We start from the raw sequence: 16950 nt of genomic DNA, 5'->3' as shown, positions 1-16950 counted from the left end.
CCACTCATTTTAGTACTCTTGTTTTTGTACCAAAATATTTACGAGGCTGAACAAACATCAAAAGTGGAATTAAAACGAAAAATAGAATTAAATTGTTTATTCAAATTTATGCGCTTTGTATTAAATTATATTATTGTTGCATAAAGAATACTGCATTTACATTTTTATATGGATATATATGTATACAATTTTTTGTTTTCTAATTTTATACGAATTTTTAAAATGCGACACATATATAGCCTAAGTTTGCTGTATGGGGTGTGTTTTTTAAATTAAAATTAATAAATTCTCCTAATAAATTTTTTTAATTCTCATAAGTATACAAATCGTATATTATTCACATCGATAAATAAAATGCTTGTAATTATCCGGTAAAAGATTCTCAGATTTGCAGTCTTTATTCTATTTACTCAGCTCTTTCATAATTAATAGCCAAACTTCCCTCGAGACCTACAATGTTACATTTAGCTCTTTGTCCACATTCGTATATATGGGTACATCAGTACAAATGTGTTTACCCATTACATCACCTGTGTACCTACTAACATTATTCTCCTTTCTAACTCAGGAGCAGGTTCTCTCGCTATGGTCGTTGCCTATGCTGCTTAGAATTTATTGCCATCCACCTATCTACTAAAGCGCATAAGAACCGCGAAATGCCGTGTAATTAGCAAAGCAGAAATCTCGACCCTCGTGGAATTAAGCATCTCATTTCCGCCCATACGTAAACCATGCGAGCTCAATCCTTTTACGATTAACTCATTATCATTGGTATTTAATGATCGTAATGTGAAATCTTTTGATACTAAGATATATTGCGTTTATGCAATTTAATATTACCATGTTATGTAAAATAATGCAAAAATATGAAAATGCCTAATTATCCATGCAAATATGGCTCATTTTTGTACCATCATTTCTCTCAATAAAAACTTAATGTTAATTGTAAAAATTTTCATAAACTTTTTCATTATTTATGTCACAAAACAAATTGATATTCTGATGTTTTTTGAAAGAAATTTAATTTAATTTTGCATTATATTGTAATCAATTTAATTCTGCATTTTTCGATATGTATAGTAATTAAGATTATATTTTATTAAATTATCTCTTGTTAAAGATAAAAATCTGTTTTATAAAAATTTGTATATTTTTGTAAAGCGTAAAAATCGATAGTAACAAAGAATGATACATTCCTTTGTAATACGTTCCAGATGAAAGAACGATTATAGCATTTGGATTTGTTCCCCTTTAAGTTTCAGAGTGATAGATAATATGAATGACGCTGAACGCGAACAGTAATTGTTACATCGCATGTCTGATCGCAAAAGCTGGGGAAGGGATAAATGAGAGAGAAGTGAATCGCCTAGAATTGATTTATTGCCGTTGAAGTACGTAAAACGCACTTCATTGGTCCCTCGTTATTGACAAGCGATGAGAAAGAGAGGGAGAAAAAAAGAGAATATCTTCTGATTGATATTAAATTTTTCCAATATTTAAATTAAATTTCAATGATTAAATATGGCTGTGACGTTCTAATATTGTAAATAAAAGAATAATACAATACATAAAAATTTAAGAAAAACACAAGTAAAAAAAACAAAATTGCATAATTAATTCATTTCACATATTTTTGACACATTATTCTAACTTATTTTTAAATTTTTAAATTTTAAAAAGTTGCTCTTTTAATTTATTATAAATCACAACAAAAATTGATGATTATTTGATTTGAATTAGTTACAAATTATAGAAGTGATTGAGTTAGGTATATTATTACGGGCTTTAGACGCCTGTCGATATATGACGTTATATATCTCGTCTATACGGACAGTTAACGATAATTGGAAACATCCCTTGCGCATCATCGCATCGATTCTAGCCCTTCTAATTGAGGAAATGGGTGCAGGGGCGGGTTAAGGGCTAAAATTATCGTGGGGTGAAAGGCATCCTTTATTCCGTCATCATCTTTGACGCTTTTAATGCCATTATTTCTTAAGCAACATGTCGATCGACATTACGTAAACTCGAGAAGTAATTATTATTGCTCAATTATAGCATGATATTTAATCTTTATTTAAAGAATAATTAGAATTTGTGTGCGCGTGTTTAATATATAAATTATCGTATTTATATATTTTTTTAACAAATTCCAAATTAAAATTTATATTACTTATTTTCGTTGTAATAATTAAACGTAATAATTAAACGTAATAATTTGATAAGTGTCATATAAATTATTAACAGATTTAATAGTTTGGTAGTAAGAAGAAGATAAAATATGTACAATATATTAGATAGTAAAAGATTATTTCTAGTTATATAAATACTTTAAAGTGTGTTAATCGGCTTAGTTCCACATATCACTATAAGTATATGTGTATTTAATTCAACTGTTTGTTGCATGCAATCGTGTAAATACTAAACACTTGATAAAACTATCGCGGATTTAACTATCTTAAAAATAAAAAATTGTATAAACTTCGACAAATTATTAGCTTTAAAAATAACTCGTGTTATTAATTCTTCTAGCTCATCAATCAGGATTAACGAAATCTCATACTAATCTTGGTGTTGATACATCGTTATAGAATCAATTGCATGATTACTTTCTTATAAAGTTCAAGTATTTAACATAATTTTTGGCCCGTTTTCGTCATAATCCCGATTGCGTAAGTGCATTTACAAATGCATATCGTTTGCCATATCCCGTGAAGGTGAGCGAACTTGGAAAGGCGGAGGATAGATACCATGAGGGAACAGTGGAGTTAGATTAAACTCGAGTAGAAACAGAGCGCCTCTCGGGATGGCCGGGGCTTAAACAGTTTTAATCTATGCCTAGCAAGCTCACGTGAAAACAAATCGCGGCCTTATCACCACCTGTGAGGCAGATAACAACTTTTCTCTCGTTCCTCGTCTTGCCCTCCCTTTTTCGTTCACCGATTCACCCTTTCCTCCTTCGCATCTCGCTCTGGTTCGTCGTCATTTCCACTTCGCGTTCCATTCGTTCGCCTCTATCCATTTTACTCTACCTTCTTTGTTTCGGGTGTTGCGCTCCCCTTTATCTCTTTCTCGCTTCCTCTCTATTTCTCCAGACTGTTCGCATGAACTCCAAACATACGACCGTACGGCCCACCCGACGGATGCACCGATTAAACTTTCGAAAACTGTTTGCATGAATAGCCAAGCATTTTGCCGCACGTGTGCCAGCAGTGAGTGCTGACAATTAACACGCCGAAAATAGAGAAAGCAACTCACCGATAGGCCTGCCTCTCATAATACTCTTTCGCGAGTTAAAACGATCTTTATTAATTAGCAATCTCGACGGTATTATGTATATAATCCCTTCTGTCTTTATAATTTCATTTAACATTCGAAACCGCTATTGATAAAGTAAATAATTCGAGTTTGTGTTTTGTCGCCCGAATGATTAATTATATATCCAGTCGGAATCGAGTCTCAGTAACATTTGTTTAATCAATAATTACTTATCATTTAATTAATAACACAAAATGTTTCTTTTTAAATAAATATGATATTACATATCGTGCCAGCAAACAATAAAAATATATAAATAATTAAAAATTATTCAAACGCAATAAAAAATAATGAAAGGGATAAAAGAATAGCGTTATTTTTCCGCTTCCTTAAAATAATTTGTTAAATACGAACGCAATCATATTCGTATCAATGTCTGCCTATAACTGATCTAATCAACGAAGGATACGTTCGAAATAATCATTGAGAGTTGAAATATTTTTTTTACGATATTGAACGCTATCTGATCCGTTATACGCATTACAAAAAATACGGCCATAAAGTGACATCATGTTTTAATAAAACTGCAGCCCACAGTTATCGGACACAAACAGAAATTATTTCCTGTCAGACTCGATTTCCTTTTTCACCCCAAAAGCCGGAGTAGTAAGAGCATTGGTAAAAGTAGACCGTGGAAGTTGCCGGAATCCCCGGTGTGTCCGTGACAAGACCAGTAGGAAACAACCGGACAAATTGGCGGAGGACAATACTTACACCAGCGCGGATTTCTCCGACGCCAATCTGTTACGAGCGAAAGGGAATGAGCAAGGAAAATGAGTTAACCGTTACCTGCAAATCACGACATCCGGAATTTTGCGACTAAGAATCTCTCAACCGTATTGCACACAATAAAAAAAAATACATAGCTTATTATTTGAAATAAGATATATAGTAACGGACATAAAAAATATCAAGATATGATCGATATAAAAAATAATACTATGAAATAGTACCTTGAAAGAAAATAATTTTAAATTTAATATAAAATTTTATCTCTTGAATTTATGTGCAAAAAAACTTTGAGATCAAATTTCATTCAGACATCATGTCACTGTCATTCGAAAATTAAGACGAATCTCTGATATAATCATATTTTTCTATATTTATATTGTTGCTAACACGATATATACATCCAAGCCATATCATTTAAAATACACAGATTTCTGTTATTTTATAATAAAATAAAAGTTTGTCACTCACCGATCGATGCGTAACAGCGGAGTTGATGGTATGGAAGTTACATTGATCTGTAATATACAAATAGAAAATCCAAATTGTAACAGTGCTCAAAATAATTAATACTTATTATTAAATATATTATTAAATATATTAAAAACTATTATCATACGTATTAAATTTTATATTCGATGCGTACAATAACAAGCAAATATTTAATGAAAGAAATAATTTTATAAATTTTGAAAAGATTTTACTAATAATTCTCTATAAATTTATTTTAGAGTCTAAGATACTAATAACTCTATATAAAAGCTGTAAAATAAAAACTATAAAATTATATTTTTTTTTATATAAAAGTGTTTTTTTCTTATCTTTTTAATTATCACTTATTTAAACTATCTAAAAATTATATACATAACTAACTGTAATTGATGTATTCAAATTGTACACGATGAATATAAATAATTAATATATACAAATAATAATTTACTTCATTGGTTTTCGATGCTTTCTTGGCCTCCTCCTGTTCTCAGGTTGTCAGGATCGTCAAAGTCCATTGATTCACACGCACGACACTTTGCATGGCACTTCCGAATTCTGCGATTGCAAAACAACGTAAAACAATTCTCAATACATTAAAAACCGACAATACATGCGTATATTTTTACTTAGCTTCTCCTTCAGGATCAATCTTCAGGCACTAAGCTCTTCTACCAACGTTAAAGTATACGTTAAGATGTGTAGGTGTTAATCATAAATTTTTATTAAGCTCAATTATATATAATAATTATATATATAAAAATTGAGTTTAATAAAAATTCAAATACTAAACAAATTTAATAATTAAATAAATAACTATTTACAACTAAAGTTAAATTTCAATTTCTTATTCTTTTCTCTATCTTTTTTAACGAGATATGTATTAAAGAAAAACTAATAATAACAAAATAAGTTGAAATTTAATAGCGTTTCTGTCATAAAGTGACTGTACAATCTCTAACTTCCGTACTTTCTCTTGTTGGCGGTCCCAATACAACTTGTCCACGAGGTAAAGTTGGCATTGGATAAGGCTGATTAGCCAATAAATCGAGTCTGAAAGGAGAAATTCATTAACCCACAACCATAAATAACCAGACACGCTCTCTCTCTCAATGGCTCTTGCGAAACAATAGTTATAGTATATTTATGCAAAGTTTCCAGTTACACAGATGGGTAAGAGAAGGTACGAGAGTCGGGGGTGGTAGACTGGCAAGCACAGAAAGTCGGTAGAATGCCATTGTATTTCCATCGCGCTGCTATAAAGCACTACCTTTTCTGGATGCACGATACTTTCCTTTTTTGCATCTCTTCTTAATTTCATCGTTATCTATTTTTTTCCCTGTGTTATCAAAACGATAATAATTCTGTACATACATCGTAACGTAGTTTAAGATTGCAAAAAGAATGACGACAATGAAGAAATTAATTAACAAGGAGAAAGAAAGAGAGAGAGAGAGAGAAAGTGAAAGGCATAGTTAAGCGAAAACAGGATTACTTGGTAGAACGATTTCATTCGCGGACAAAGTGGTCTGGTGGAGAAACTTCGAAGTGACCTCGCAAGTAGCCAATCCGCTTCGTAGTATCAAGTTTCTAAATTTCCGGTCGTTACAAACGGTCGAAGGGAACGCTATACGATGATGAAAGCAACTCGTAGTCCGGAAACCAAAGGGGCAAATTTCAGTTTGACTGGAGACATCCGGCCTTTCCTCACTTTTATCTATCTCCACCCTAAGAATTTCTCTTTGCTGCATCTCGTTGCTGAGATTTCTCCCTCTCGTTCTTGTTCTTATTTTACATCATTCTTGTATTCCTACTCATCTCCACTTGCATCTTTCTCGCTTCTACAGTTATTCACTGTTTCGCTTCAGTTCCTCCATTTTCCCGCTTTCTCGCCCTTAGCGCTTACCTTCCCTCGCCTTACATTTGTGTTCTACGCTTCCACGGGGGTGTTAACGGTCTATTTCGACTTGGACCTACGGGAAATTAGTTGAAACTCCCTCGGGGCCGGCAGCAGCTTGGGCAAGATTCCCTTCTGCACACAGCGACTTCTCTCTCAGCAGTTGAGATCGGGACGAAACGCAGCTGGGATGTAGATAAGGCTATGGGTGTATAGTCGATGAGATTTTGCAACGATAAATAAGACTCGAATTGCTAACGTAATTCGAACTATTGATTGTGTGCTTGATTGCGAACGAATTCAGAAAAACTACTATTTCCATTAATACTTATAAAGATAAATTATAGATAAATTATATTATTTTTTAATACAAATAACAGTAAATATATAAAAAAATTTATTAAAATATAAATGAGTTTGTGCTTGTACATACATTGCAATCATATTTACAAGATTCTCTTTATATTTGCCTTAAACTATGTTATTAATTTTATATTTTATTAAAGCTTCTCATATTCTATATCCTAACATTTATATATATATGTATCTTGAGCTTCCTAAATTTCTCAGTTTCTGTAAATAGAAAACTTTCTCAGAAATATTGTTATTAACTCGGTAGAAACTATCTCGCGAAGTGAAAAAGTTTCGTCTGGAACTTTCCTATCCTTAGTATAAAGTCGGAGTATTTCAACGGCATGATAAGGTATTCGTTTCCTGATTATATAATTAAAAGATTTGTACAGAATGTGTTGCTTGTTTATATGAAATGGAATATATCATTATTTCGTAAACACTTTAAAGCAAGATGCAAGTCATGTATGACATAAGTTTATAGTTATAATTATAAACGTAACCGAAAAATTCTGTTTAATTGTAATTTGTAAAACAAATATTTTTTGTCTTTTTCTTATATTAAATTCGAGAAAAAAATAAATAACATTATTTCTCTTTTATGTATCAATCCAATAGTTCGAAATATTCAAGCATACGTGATGAAAGTTGTAAAGTGAAACATTTGCACGGGTTGTTTTCTTCCAAGTTTTGGCACAAACTATCTTAGGCATCGGCTTACAGGCATTTTCTCGTACAAGATCCGCTTTCTTTCAGCGTGACGTGTATTCGCACACAACATTGCAAAACGGAACGGATAGCCCGATAAAGAAATAACAAAAACAAGAAAACAAGGAAGAAGATTTCGAGCTACGCGGTGCAGAACATCGCTAAAGAAAATAGATTCCTCGATTTTCTTTGATTCTCTCAAGCTACGTTTTCATCTTCTCGCCCCAATCTTCGTACAAAATTTAAACATATATGTCACTTTTCCGTTCGTGATATTGTGTTGCGCGATTGGAAGCTGTCCGCGAATATATTTCTCTTCTTACTCATTCTAACCAACGTACATATATGCATGGAAAAATCTATGGGCGTGTATTTATATAATATCGTTTTATCTAAATCTAAATCTAAGAATCAATGCCGTATATTGTGCTCACACCAGAAATATACCGAATTGTTTTTGCAGAAGAGAACCAAGATATATATTTCATAAATATCAAGAAACATGGTATCATGCGCCAAGTTTACGTGTAGCGAAGTTAGTAAATAGAAGGATGAATCATGATATACGTGCGTTTATTTTATGATGTTTAATTAAGAAATTACATAATTTTAAAAAATTCTTTGGTTATTCAAAACTTTCATAAAATAAAATAAATAAAAATAAAAAATTTGAAATCAATTCAAAATTTTTATTTAATAATCTAAATAATTATAAATCTTAAACAATATTGTAAATATATTGAATATACATTCGTATTTATAAAAAGATATTTTAAGTGTATTTATATTTAAATTATACGCATTTTATTGGGTACCTTTACGTCCTATTTTTTAAAATAAAATATAAAATATATTTTATATTTATTATATTTATAATACACAAAATAAATAGTTATCGCGAAGATAAACAAACAATTAATTAACAATAAATTTAACAATAAATAAGTAAACTATTAAATTAAATAAGTTGTAAATTGCTCATTACATGCTTGCTTTGCTGTCGCCCGATGCTTTCTGAGATTCTATGTCCTCTCTTATTCACCTTTGCTGCTTCATAGTACTTATACAAGTTTACACACAAAAACAGCGTTAATTATAATCGCACGCACACTAATCAGCAGAATACAATGCTCACCTGCCACTTTGCACGACACTTCCGACATTAATCGCACGCGCGCGACGCGCACTTTATTATATTGCGACGAGAGAACAATACAAAAACTACGACTCACTCGACGCTTGAAATCTACAGTCAAATTCATGCACCGCTGCTGTGACAATGCTACCTTTGTTAACGTATAGTGTAATATGCTCGCATCTTGCGACAATTTTATTATTTCGGATTATGAACGTAGAGATGGATAAACATACAAACGAAAAAAGAATTAAATACCCGCAATATTAAAAAATATATTCGAGTTCTTGAATGTTTTACGGATTTCGATTAAATAAGCCCCGCAAAATATATAACAAATTAAATATAATGTTATATAAATACCGAATTTACATGCGATTGATAAATATATGTATAAATAAATGTATATCAATTAATATGTAATTAAATTTAAAATTAATAATAACTGTATTTTTTAATTAAGTCACTTGTCTCGAAGTCAATTCGTAGTCGTGATGTTTCATTGTCGTTTGACTAAAAAAAATCAAAGATCATCTTTATCCCGATACAAGAAAGAGTAACTTGTTAAAATTATAGAGACCAACAGAAAATAAATAATCGAAACTCAATATTTCATAATACATTTCTAATGTAAATCCTACTAATATAACAACGCATTTTACTAATAAACAGTCGATATGTCATGCCTTTTGATTAAATCAAGTATTATTGTTACCGTGATATTCTTATATATCGTTTATCGCGAGAGTTAATCAACGATATATAAACTATTAATTATAATAATTATAGAAAATATTTATAGAAAGATTACCTTTTGAAGCGTTATATGCTAACAGAGCGGTCCGTGTTGTTTACCTGCTCGTTCGAGTCTTGACGTACGAATGAATGATGAGAACGAACGATGACAACAAAGCTGCGGTATGTAAACAAAGCCCTATATGCCGCAAGAAACGACCCTCGCACGTGATAGTTGATTCAAAATACAAAAACAAAGTACTTAACAATGTAGATATTTAATTTTTAACATAAATTTACACACATGCGCAATATTCTGTTTCTTTGAATTTTTATATTAATTATTAATAAATGATATATCGGCTTTTTGTTACTTTAATCACTTGAAACTCTGTCAATCCGTGTATTATTGTGTGTTCTTAATAGAAAAGCAAATTACGTTAGCAAATTAAATAATATTTTAACCGGCATAAAATTTAATGTACACTGCCAGATATATTTAAATCCAAATATCATTAAAGAATTATTTCCCGTATGCATATCGCAATAAAATAATAATTTATAATTTTATTTTGATAATTTCATTTTATAATATCATTTTGATTCTAATTTTATAAACAAATGTATCAAGCAGAAATACTTGCTTTAAAATAAATAACAGTCGTTTCGATATATTTATCGAGTCGTGAATCGAGATAATTAATTAATCTCGCGGATTGATAATTTTTAATTATTCATAAAAAATGATCGCGTTTTTATATAGTATCTCCTTACATTTATTGCATATGTCGAGAAAAATGATATGACGATAGCCTCGTTTCATTATTTTCCTGTTTAAGTCTCAGCGTATGAATGATAATAAGGCGATCATGTAAATAACGATGTAACCACATTATACACTCCAAAAAAAAAGAATAATGAAATTTAAATGTTAAATAATAGCGTGATATAAATTATTATTTGATTATAATATTTAATAACTATTTTTAATAATATCTTTATGAATAACTATTTCTATGAACGAAAAAACACTTATCATGCATTTATATGTAATGCATCATAATACCATATAAATGTATTTTATCAAATGTGAAAATTATTTTAATGCTTTATTTCATACATAGAATTAAGTAATAAAAAATCGCATATTGAGGAAAGTTATTACATAATTATTAAATGAATAAATTAAACGCGGTAACTCATCAATAGAAATGAGAAACTTGGAGGGATTTTGCTACGCAAACACATGTCCGTGTTGGTATGTATGCGGCTTTCGCACCAAAGTTTGCCAGCCGCTCACACAACGTTTCCAGACTACTCGTGAACACGTGTTCGGCTTGATGCGTGTATCACGAATAGATTCTAAAGCATAGGTAATTTGTAACTCGATCGTTCATACGTGCGAATCTAATAAAAAAATCGTAATTTTAACAATATCAATTAATCGTGATTGTTTGATGATGTTAAGCGATACTAATTTTTTATTTAATTATCAATATGTTTAAAAAACTTACTTTCCATTATATAAATACAAACTAATTGTACATTAATTAAACAAAGACATTAATAAAAATGTTTGTCTGTATCGTGCTTCTCACTGAAATTATACAAAAAGTCTATTTCGAGCGCTCGTTTGGCGCGATGTCGTTAGAATATAAGACATTCGCAGAAATACTCATGGGACGGGTCTTTTTGCTTGCCACCGACATGATCGCGCCTTTGCCGCCGAGGTTTTTGGCCATTGCAGAGGGGACGGAGGTTAAAGGGGATATGGCCGAGGTACGTAATGAATATATTTGCATATCAGGGCCGTTACCGAGCCGTTACTGGTACAAGGTATATCGAAGTACAAGTCTGCCCCGGCTGCCAAATATGCATGCATCTCGCCCGGGGCCAACCGTCCATACCGCTTCAACCAACGCCCATGTATATAACACTTGGAAGAGAGAATTGCCGATTAGTTTGCAAACTAGGGACGTGCATTCCGTCGCGCATGTATATATTTCTGTCTACCTACTCAAGCGTGGAATTTCGCGCTTAGGTTCGCCGAGGCAGGCGAATTAGTAACGGTACGTAAGATACGTTAGAACGACAAGTCTATGATGAGAATCCTATTTGCTCTGCATTCTAAAGGCGATGAGATCTAATTCACGTGTGGTTTAAGTAACATATGAGAAATTAAAATTATTCGTAAATATGTTTTTCTAATATAATTTCGATATAATACAGAAAGGATTCTTTTTGGAAAAGAGAGAGGTAAAGAAGGGAATTCATGTAATGCTTTAGATCCATCTAATATAATTCATTATCTAGGAGGCGAAAATAACTTCAAAACTTTTCCTTTAATTTCCTTTTTCTAAAGCAAAATTTCCACTCATTATTTAGTAGTTATACACTGAGAAAAAAATCTGGTTGCATTAATTAGAATTCTGGTAGATTCAACCAGTATGTCTGTTGGAAAATGGACGAACCGGAATTCTTGTAGGAATTACCAGATGAATCTGATTAATTTCTTCCTGTTAAATTTATCAAATTTTCTGGTTAATAATACTAAACTCGCAGCACCAAGTCGTCTAAAATTTTTTCCATCTAATATCAAAAATCTGTTTAATATTCTGAATTCCAACAAGATTATTGGATAAATTCAATCCAAATTATTGAATAAATTATTTTAAATTCAGTTTGTTAGAAATTAAACTGATAAACAGTAATGCAAGAAGAGGATGCAGCTTAAACACACACAATCAGAGAGCTAGCGTCCTCTTTCTGGCACTACTGCTCGTAAGAGAAAAAAAATATATTTTGGATTTAATGTTAATACTAGTTCTTTATATACATTTCATAGCAAATATTGAATACGAGTTAAGTTAAGAGTGGCTCGCCGCCTAGCGGCAAGCAAAGAAATTAATGTAACAAGAAATTTTATAGATCCTACCAGAAAATACTAACCAAATCCTTATAGTAAAATCTATTAAACGTTCTAGTTACAAAAAATCGAGTCTTATCATGATAACTAGAAATTCTTGTTTGATTTAACCAAAATGCCTTCAATCATATACGTCTTGTTGGTACAATAAAACGATTTTTCTCAGTGTAGACATGAATAAATCTATTTTTTTATAATTATGTTTACATGCATGCGTAGCGGTATTAAAAACTGATGATTTTACAACGGACGTGTCTCGCGCTGGATAACGAGCAATGAGGACCTTTTGGATTTTAAAAGTTCGATAATTGCCGAGGACACGTCTGCCGGTAAAATTGAGCCGACCGCAGCCTTTGTGGTCTAGTCCCTCCACGTTCTTCGTTTTCTCGTCGTCCTCTCGTCGTCTGCCCTCGCATCGGTCTGTAAAAGTCAGCATATTTCAGCTTTCGCGCGATGCTCACTTCGTCGACCGTGAATGGCATAAAAGAGCAAAAAGCAGAGACAACGAGAGGACAGAGAAGAGAATCTTATCGTGGATGAATGGAAAAGAGAACGATACATCGCAAATGAGAGGGGAAGAAAGAAAGTGGAGAGAGTGAAAATAGGGGGTACGGTCGGCGAAAATATACTCCTCCAGTCGCCTCATTTTTCTCAAAACTTTTCTCGCGTGAATTTGGATTAAACGTTCCGAAGTTTGCAATACGAACAATAATTTGCTCGGGGATTCCAGCGGCAGTTCGCTGGACCGAAAGGGAGAGCGGCAGTATCGATCCGGCGCGAGAGAGTTAGCGAAATTAAAATTCTAGTTCAACCAAGCAATATCCAATTATGGCGGACGCAGGAATATTAGTATCCGGTTTTTACTTCTGTTTATCTTTTTGATGAATTCCCGACAAACATGAAGTTTATGATAAACTTGGTCCGGTCGAAACTTCTGTTATATCAGGACTTTTGTATCGCGAAAAAAGGAAGAAGGCAAAGTTTATTAAAATAAACGGCCCGATACGCCCGGCGGTTTCTTTGAAACCCATATTTTACGCCCCTTTCAAACCGTCAACGGATTGACGTGACCCTTTTACATTCGCGTCATCGTTACCATTCGCATGATTCACGGCGAGCGGCATCGATTGTTTCGCACACGCGGCTTTTCCTTGCATGAAAGCGTAGCGCCAGTTCCGATCGCAGGTGTATTCAAGTTTGGTCGGTCCATTGATTTAGTTTTCTACGTTCTGCCGGTTTGAATGTCAGCTATTTGTTCATTCCTGCACGGCCGTTCGGTCGATCGTTTTTATTCTATAACCTGTCATCGCGATAGTCCATCGGGAGTGATCAAGAAAACGATTCTTTTTCCATAGATTGATCGGTATAAACGTGATCACTGACTTGCGTAAAATACACATGTGTATATATGTATACGCATATATATCATGGCCATTTTTAACGTATTGACATATCTATACATATATATCTCAGATTAAATAAAAAACTACGTTTAAGCTATAAAAATCGCTGGGAATCTACTAAAAATTTCATCAAAATAAGTTGCTGTTAAAAACTTAATAAAATAAAATAATTTATATTCTTTGTGATAAAATGAGAAAAATTAATATAAACACAGCTTTATTGTAATATTATAATTTTAGTTGTACTGATAATTCTTTACTATGAAGTTATAATATTATTTGGTTTATAAGAATATAAAATTCCGGCTCGAAAACTCTTGTAATCACAGTTTCGAAGACAAGCCTGCAAGTATTCGCGGTATGCTGGAAATTTCTGTTAAACGGATACGAAGCAATGTTGGCTACATAGTGTTAAGCTCGGATATTTTCCCCTGACAAACGCACCTTTATTGCCCCTTATCCGTGACTGTTCGTCTATGAAATGCCTTCAATCGAATCTACTTGGAATCACCTAAATTCCCTGAGAATTTAATCAGAACGTGAGCTCTCTGTCCGCCAGGGCAGCGAGAGAGTTCCTCTCTATCTCTCTCCTTCACTGTCTCATCTACTTTCCTCTCTTTCTATCCCTCGTTTCGTACTCTCATCGCTTCTGTGCAGCTTTGTAGGACGCGGACAATAGTTTCACCGCACGTGCTTAGCTCCCCGGTCACGTGCATGGCCTTCCAGTGGCTTCTTACAAGTTCAACGGACAAGTTTAGCTCCTTTCGTCTTTCGATAGTTAGGTTTCGATGCCTGGTCCGTAAAAACTACCAACTGACCATTCGTACACGTTCAGTATTTTTATATTTTTCATGTTTCCTCTTGGGTGTGCGGGAGAAACGTCTACAAAGACGAGTGTATAGTACATCATTGATACGGAATATTGCGATACGGGAATATAAAGGCAGCGTTTTCCATAAATCCTGAAAATTTCTTGTTCCATTTTTTATAAATGTATTAAAAACTTTAAGGCACATGTTATATATAATTATATTATTATGTTACATCGTATTTCAATCATTACGTAGCTAAAAATAAAAAATTGTATTATTACGAGATACAGAAAAATAACAGATATATCGTTTGACAAATATATTTGAACAAATTTGAACAAATAAATTTTCTGTCAATTTTATTATATTCCGTAATATTGCGCAATAGAGTAAAAACAATGCAATAGCACAGATGTTACATATAACATGTCATATTATATAAGTTATACTGTAAAGTTGCAAATCGAGATATAAAATTCAACTGCGTCTAACATAAACATTAATGGCAAAAATAATTTGGATATTTCACACTCTATGCATATATATTCACCGGTACAGAAAAAGATATATTCACCATACGAATCACATGATTCAAACAGTCTCGAGAGACTCTCCGATCGAGTGTCAAAGTGGTGCGTATCGGTGTCCGGTCAGACCGATGCTCGGCATCGCCCATCTGCTGTCACGGGCCGTCGACGTTTCCGTGCTTGCCACTCTATATTCTCGTGTTACGCCCCATACTACGTGTTTCTTCGGTTTCGTCGATGCGATCAATTTTATAAAAGAGAAACGTAGGCAGGCGTGGGAGACGCGGGGAAAAAAAAGAGGTACGATGGCCGCGAAAGAGATAGGTAGGCGGAAATAAAGAGACATAGAGGCGAATAGATAGATAAAGACAGGTACGAAAAGCACACGAGGAGAGGAGATATGCCGCATCGGGACGGAAAAGAGCGAGTAGGGAAAGGGGAGGCAGACTGTTTCGTGAGATGCGCTTGTTTCGGAATAAACAGATAGCGCCGATCGCGGCCTGAATAGCAAACAGCTCGTGGCTCGCCTTTCTCGTAGCACGAAAATGTTATCCCTCCCGCTGCGAGTGGGAAGAATACTATACCACGTATTTTTACCGTGGCGCCTATACGTTGTCGCAGCATCCGAGCAACAGAGAAGAGACAGAGGGAGAAAAACAGAGAAACAGAGAGAGAGAGAGAGCAAGCCGTGTCGGTGCAGATATCTACCCGCTACTTTTCTCTATTGCAAGAGACAAGGGGCACTAAAAGTTAACCCCGCCAACCGAGCCGAGGCTACCTGCTTCGGCAACCTAGGGATAGTAAGATACCCCGCTCGATGTACAAGCGAAAACTGCATTCCAAGTTCCTCGTTGTCCCTATCCGGAAACTGTTCTACTCCGTCACCTTCTCCTTTTTCTTCCACTGTGCTTCTTCGCCTGCCGTTTTTGCGCAAAGCTACCTACCTGTGCACTCGCGCTATACTTCCGTACCGCGGAGGGCATCAGGGGATCGGAGAAGTCACTTTCTGTAGACTCATGTCGTGCGCTCCCTCGAGGACTAGGGTTGTTACAACTTTTCACGCCCGGCTATAAAACGAAATATAAAAATCCACCTGAGATCTCAATAACGCATTCTCGCAATAGGCAAAATAAGGCCATTGCTATCGCATCGATATTCCAAGCATTTTATGAGCATATTATTGAGTTGAATTCCTCGTTAATATAATCTCTCGAAAGGATCAGCTTCTAAATAATTAATTTATACATCGTTAGAAAAATTGCTACATAAATAGAACAAACTGCACATTACGATATCTTTCGATTGCAGTTGATAAAGACATTGTTGCATATTACAATTATACATATAAAGACACAACATTATAAGAATATTTTTGACAAAAATGATTAATAATCAAAACTTATATACATCAATCATTATCATACATTACTATAATACATAAATATTTGTCTTTAAACGATAAAATAAAGATTTATATGCACTTGCTATTATTTTTCATTGTAATTATTAATCACCTTTTTAAATAATAAAATATTAAATTGTACCCTCTCAAAAATGTAATATTATATTAACTAATAATATAAACTAAATTAAAACAAAAGAAGAGAAAAAAATAATAGTGTATGTTAACATGAAAGTACATGACATTACATCCAATTTTCTCGGAGTTTTCGTCAACATATGTAGTGTCCTCTTGTGATGTTATAGCATTGATCACTGCCTGGCGATGTCTAAGACAGCTTCTTGAAAGTAACCTGATCTTCTTCATCCGATTTCCGACGTCCCGCGGGACGACCTTTATTATTCGCAAACAACGTGGCATTCTGGCTCCCTAATTTGCAATAATACTAAATTATCCTATTTCGCAGCCGGAGACAGGCGGTAGACAGAAACGGAGTAGAAGAGAAGAGGAAGAAAAAT

The 16950-nt window shown here is 33.5% G+C and overlaps 1 protein-coding gene and 1 long non-coding RNA gene across 9 annotated transcripts in view; one reads left to right on the top strand and one right to left on the bottom strand.

Moving 5' to 3' along the window:
* Nucleotides 1-16950, top strand: part of LOC145963593 (nucleolysin TIAR) — a 423794-nt gene that overhangs the window by 78185 nt on the left and 328659 nt on the right. The gene's annotated exons all lie outside the window — the stretch shown is intronic.
* Nucleotides 1-16950, bottom strand: part of LOC145963653 (uncharacterized) — a 135162-nt gene that overhangs the window by 5946 nt on the left and 112266 nt on the right. For both annotated transcript variants that reach the window (XR_014436224.1, XR_014436225.1), the window contains exon 3: nt 4519-4565. This is a non-coding gene — a long non-coding RNA (uncharacterized LOC145963653). The remainder of the gene's footprint in view (nt 1-4518; nt 4566-16950) is intronic.

The sequence above is a fragment of the Camponotus vicinus genome, unplaced genomic scaffold, assembly GCF_025532165.1.
Source record: "Camponotus vicinus isolate PSW18456_S1 unplaced genomic scaffold, iyCamVici1.0 SCAF_1, whole genome shotgun sequence".
NCBI classification, from domain to species: domain Eukaryota; kingdom Metazoa; phylum Arthropoda; class Insecta; order Hymenoptera; family Formicidae; genus Camponotus; species Camponotus vicinus.
This window is presented reverse-complemented; position numbering and strand designations above follow the sequence as displayed.